General features: G+C 40.7%; 1 protein-coding gene across 1 annotated transcript in view; it reads left to right on the top strand.

The window, feature by feature from the left end:
• Positions 1–691: 691 nt before the first annotated feature.
• Positions 692–6000, top strand: part of LPAR1 (lysophosphatidic acid receptor 1) — a 273989-nt gene continuing 268680 nt past the window's right edge. The window contains exon 1 of the mRNA XM_073552441.1: positions 692–1119. The gene's annotated coding sequence lies outside the window, so the exon portion shown is untranslated. The remainder of the gene's footprint in view (positions 1120–6000) is intronic.

Raw genomic sequence — 6000 nt, 5'->3', positions numbered from 1 at the left:
GTCACATGATTGGAAGGTCCTGTTCTAGACAATACAATAAAGAAAAACAATAAAATTACATCAATATTGCCCATAAATATACAAGAATGAACCACAAAAATATATAGAAAAATAGAAAAAATATATGATGGAAATTGTTCATAATTCTATCAAAAATTGCTGACATTACAAATAAACATGAATCATGTGATCATGAAAACTCGTCTCCTATCACATACATCCATTAACGATGTCACATATAATTTTAGAGATTCATGAAAGAAGAGTATAATTATAAAGAATTATATTTGATAGAAAATATTCACAATTCCACCAAAATTGGTGCATTTTATTGGATTAAATTTGGAAATCGATCCTTGTGTGGAGCTGGATATCTTTTTTCCTTTTCCGACGCTGTACATTGCTCAGCATCCCATTGACAGACTGAAGGAAATGTTGCTATCTATACATACATCTAGCAGTGCAGTGCTTAGAAGACTCGCTATGTTGTGTTTCAAAAGTGCCACCACAATTTAAATTGCCCATGGGCCAGCGATAACAAATGTTATGAGCCTTTTCATTCATAAGACTTTGGAGAGGTGGAGGCATAGCCTGGGAGTACACACAGCAAAACTAGCAGAGAGTGGGAGTGACATAGGTGGGACTCACATTCAGAGAGAGAAGCTTTCCACACACCCCAGACATTACAGCACAGGCAGCCTCTGTGCTATCATCCCACACTCCCTAATCCAAGGGCTGGCAGCACAATCTCCACTAAACCTGGACTGAAAGGGATTCCTTATTCTACAGGAAAGAAGGAATAGCGAAGAAGAAAGAAGTTGGGTCTCACCTTGTCCTTCACCCAGATACACAATCACACATTTTTTTAGTATTGACCTAGAATTTGTAGAATTTACAGTACCATTAGCTAGTCTCTCCTTGTTCAGCTCTGCTTCGTGCTCTACAATGATGTTCCAAATAGTTTGTGGATCTGTTTCGCAGTGACGGAATTGGGAGACAGTTTGTCTGGAGGGACTTGGAGAGGGGAAAAAAAAGATCTACTGAGGTTTTTCTATTTTTGGCTTGATTCCTTGGGTTGAAATATTGCAACGTGGATCACTAAGCAGAGGACTAGAACAGGTAAAGTCCTTTACGTTTTATTACTCCTCAAGTCAATGCTACATGTGTCACATCGGTCAATATAAAATGGGATGAGTTTGCTATCTCTTAATAGACATTGGATTGGGAATGTTTTGTTGTTGATAGACCTTTAATTAACTTATGATCTATTAAGTTAAGCAACAGTAAAGAAAAGATGGATTTTGTGTTTTTACAATGCGACTAGTAAATATTTTATAATTGGAAAATTGTTTGATTTCTACATTAATGCAGAAATTTGCAAACACAATTACCGTGTATTGAAATTCTGACACAACTGATAGTGGTGGTATGGATTAGTGAGATAATCTTTCCAGTCCATGTTTTTCTTGGTTGGAAACAAGGTTAGTGCCAGAGATGTAACCATCAGAATTAGAGGTGAATATGGGAGGAGAACGTTTGCTACATGGATGGCCGCAATTTAGATGCCATGATAACAATTGGATCATCTGCTTCAATAAAATCTTCATAGATACCTTGGGTCAGTTACGTCTTCACTCATTTCTCAAGCACGCATGAATATGAGGCAAATTGTTTTCTTGGATTTATAGCTATATTACAGAATAGGACCTCAGTTGATGATCACTTTCAGCTATTGAGAGTTTTCAACAGTCTCATGAGCAGAGGAAACTTTTGTTTGAGGACAGAAATAAGGCTGGTTTCACATTTGCGTTTTTTAGCGCTGGAAAAAAACGCATACCTGCGCATGCGTTTTTTCCCCTATATTTAACATGGGTGCGCATACCTGCGCGCTGGTAAGCGCATGTATGCGATTTTCATTCGCTGCGTTTTTTTGGGGTGTGCATTTGGATTTTCCAGACGCAGCATGTTGCATTTTTTGGCCCTGCAAAAAAGCGCATGCGCACATATGCGCACGTTTTGCGCTAAAAATGGCCATTATAGCCTATGGATGCGCATACATGCGCACTGGCATGCTCATGTATGTGTTTTTTTGCACATGCGTTTTTTTTTTTAACCATGGAATTTAGGGGTTTAGGGTTAGGGTTAGGGTCAGGGTCAGGGTTAGGGTTGGGGTTAGGGTCAGGGTTAGGGTTAAGTATGGTTTGGTTAAGGGTCAGGGTCAGGGTTAGGGTTGGGGTTAGGGTCAGGGTTAGGGCTAAGTATGGTTTGGTTAAGGGTTAGGGTCAGGGTTAGGGTTAGGGTTAGGGTTAGGGTCAGGGTTAGGGTTAAGTATGGTTTGGTTAAGGGTTAGGGTCAGGGTTAGGGTTGGGGTTAGGGTCAGGGTTAGGGTTAAGTATGGTTTGGTTAAGGGTTAGGGTCAGGGTTAGGGTTAGGGTTAGGGTCAGGGTTAGGGTCAGGGTTAGGGTTAAGTATGGTTTGGTTAAGGGTTAGGGTCAGGGTTAGGGTTAGGGTTAGGGTTAGGGTTAGGGTCAGGGTTAGGGTTAGGGTCAGGGTTAGGGTTAGGGTTAAGTATGGTTTGGTTAAGGGTTAGTGTCAGGGTTAGGGTTAGGGTTAGTTAGGGTTTAGGGTTTGGGTTAGGGTTAAGTATGGTTTGGTTAAGGGTTAGGGTCAGGGTTTGGGTTAGGGTTAAGTATGGTTTGGTTAAGGGTTAGGGTCAGGGTTAGGGTTAGGGTTAGGGTCAGGGTTAGGGTCAGGGTTAGGGTTAAGTATGGTTTGGTTAAGGGTTAGGGTCAGGGTTAGGGTTAGGGTCAGGGTTAGGGTTAAGTATGGTTTGGTTAAGGGTTAGGGTCAGGGTTAGGGTTAGGGTCAGGGTTAGGGTTAGGGTCAGGGTTAGGGTTAGGGTTAAGTATGGTTTGGTTAAGGGTTAGGGTCAGGGTTAGGGTTAGGGTTAGTTAGGGTTTAGGGTTTGGGTTAGGGTTAAGTATGGTTTGGTTAAGGGTTAGGGTCAGGGTTAGGGTTAGGGTTAGGGTCAGGGTTAGGGTTAGGGTTAGGGTTAGGGTCAGGGTTAGGGTTAGTAAAGTCATGGTTTGGGTTAGTGTGAGGGGCCAACTAATGTTGGAAAAAAACGCAAACGCGGTAAAAACGCACTAAAAACGCATACAAACGCATAAAAACGCTGCGTTTTTTTCATGCATGCTCATAAAAATGCTTGAAAAAAACGCAGCAGTTGTATGCTTTTGTATGCATTTTTTCAATGCGTTTTTTTGCGGGAAAAACGCGCTGCAAAAAAAAGCAAGTGTGAAACTAGCCTAACTCCTCTATTCAAGTATGTCTTGTAGATATAAAAGAAGAGGACAAAATGGATCAGTATTAGAAATGGGAAAATATTAGATTTGTCTCTCCCCAACATTGTGAAGATCCTCAATTCTGAAGAATTATTTCCCTTTCAGTAATCAGATGCATTTCATACTTTTTGCCATTGATTCTTCAGGATGTAGATCTAGCTCAATTCTCGTAAATCTGCTGAATTGTTCTATCTTAAAGAGCATCTTTACCACTGATTTTTCAAAAGATCAACTAGCCTTATATAAAGCATATTTTGAATTTTTAAAGGAGATTTTTTTTTGTTGCTAAAAATAATAAAGTCATCTGTTGACCTCCCATGGTCCAGCCCCGAGTTTCCGCCACTGCTCTGATGCTTTTGTTAAGGTTGCAATGGTGACGTCAGCTTAACAGCGCTGCAGCCAATCAGCCAGTCATTTAACAATTTGGCACAACCGATGGCCCCAGTGATGAAATGCAGCCTCTACCCAATCAACAGAGCAGTGGCATAGACATAGTGTTGGACTTGAGGAGGATGAGTAGCAGATGATTTTCTTATTTTTAGCATGGCCACTAGGAAGTAGTAAAAAAACACATCAAAAGAGGAAAACGCATTCGGAGCTTCCGGATACTCACTGAAGTTTCCTTTGCAAAATCAATGAATAGATGAATAAATTGACCTTTCAGGGGTATTTAAGGAGAGAGTTGGAAATTGTGCTGCTAGGGCAACTTCAAGGTTCCTTATCCTTGGCCTTGATGTAGTGTTAATATGTTCAGTGTGTTGACTTTGATGTAGTGTGGACTTTGATGTCTGTCTGCTGCATCTTGGACAATTTTATTTGCGTTTCTCCGCAGTTTGAATAGAGGCAGCCTCACGCTCCACCACACGTTCATCGCCTGCGCTTTGTAGTGGTTGCCTGCTTCCCACTACTGCTCACCCATCTCCCTGCACATGGATGTTATTACTGCTGGTGCCACCTACTTGTATCTGAGAGCCCTGCAGCCATTCCTACTGCAAGCATCAACAATCACTTTGATTTGTACATTTATAGTGCATGCATTAGACAATGCACAGTATAGATAGTGTAAGGATTAACTCAACGGCATTTAGTAAAAGACACTTCAACTAACAGGTCATACTTTCCAAGCTAATATATTCATTTTCTATAATACCTACTGTTTATATCAAAATTTATAATGGAAGTTTTTGTTTCAGTTCATTTATGAAAAAAAAGACATAAGAGTTGTAAACTAGTTTTTGACCATCTGGAAAAAAATAAGGCCTGAAAGACATTTTTATTCTGGAGCAATCATTTTCGAAGTTTTGTAATTTTACGGAAATAATACGTATTTGTTTTATAATAAAAAGTCATCCAACTTTTTCATAAAACTTGTTCTTTAAATTCTAAGTTTACAACATATCTTCTTGTCGTCAGTGAAAGCAAATATTCTAACTGCTTCTCTAAGGGTATGGTGTCCACGATCAGGATTTGCTGCGCTTTGGATGCAGCGGATACCCGCTCCGCCCAAAGCGCCGCCCCCTGTTGTACGCTCGGTGATTCTACATGTGTTCATTGAACACATGCCAAATCACCGCATACAGTTCATAGAACAGTGCAATTTATTTTGCGGAGACCATGCGTCTCCGCAAGATAAATAGACATGCTGCAGTATATAAACATGCGCCACATGTGCGCATACACAGGGATGCCGGAGGCGTCCCTGCACGCATAGCAGAGATGGGATTCTATAAAATAGAATCTTATCACTTAGAATCTTACCACTATGCGGTAACATCTGGACGCTGAGGATTGGATGCTGCGCCTGTACGCAGCATCCAATCTGCAGCAAATCCTGACCGTGGACACATACCCTAATGGTTTGTCTACACAAAACGTTTTTACTGCAGAATTTTTAGACAGTAATCCCACAGTGAGTTTGCCCAGTGGAAACGACAACAATTAAACCATGCCAGGTTTTGCACATGTGCAGGTGCATACCATCTGAATAGCTCCAAATTCATTCTGCAGCAGGGCAAAGACCCCATACATACAGCCAATATCATTAAGACCTATCTTCAGTGTAAAGAAGAACAAGGAGTACTAGAAGTGATGATATGGCCCTCACTGGTCTCTAATCTAAACATCGAGCCTGTCTGGGATTACATGATGAGACAGAAGGATTTTCACTACATTCACAGAAGATCTGTGGTTACTTCTCCAAGATGTTGAAACAACCTCCTTGCTGAGTTCCTTCAGTTCCTTCAGTTGCTGAGTGCTAGTGTACCTAGAAGGACTGATGCAGTTTTGAAGGCTAAGGGTGATCACACCTAATAATGATTTGATATAGATTCCTCTTTTGTTCATTCACTTTGCATTTTTTGTTTGATAAAAAAATAAACTAGCACTTCAATTTATAAAAGCATTTTTTTTAGTTTGCAGCATTTTTTCCACACTTGCCTAAAAGGTTTGGACAGTACTCTAATTTTGCTGTGGGATTTCCACAGCAAATATACCCCATGTGACCATATCCTTAAATGTATTAGCGCTCAGTTTTAACCAATGGTGTAACAGTGGCCACACTGGGCATGTGCCCAAGTTGCCAGGTGACGCAGACTGGTTGTCATGCCAAAGAGTCGCTTTGCCTTGGTTAGTTTACAGCATTTAGATACAATAATAG

The sequence above is a fragment of the Dendrobates tinctorius genome, unplaced genomic scaffold (genome assembly GCF_039654945.1).
Source record: "Dendrobates tinctorius isolate UK_male_01 unplaced genomic scaffold, ASM3965494v1 ptg000191l, whole genome shotgun sequence".
Taxonomy (NCBI): domain Eukaryota; kingdom Metazoa; phylum Chordata; class Amphibia; order Anura; family Dendrobatidae; genus Dendrobates; species Dendrobates tinctorius.
Note: the sequence above shows the minus strand (reverse complement) of the source record. Positions and strands in the feature narration are given on the sequence as shown.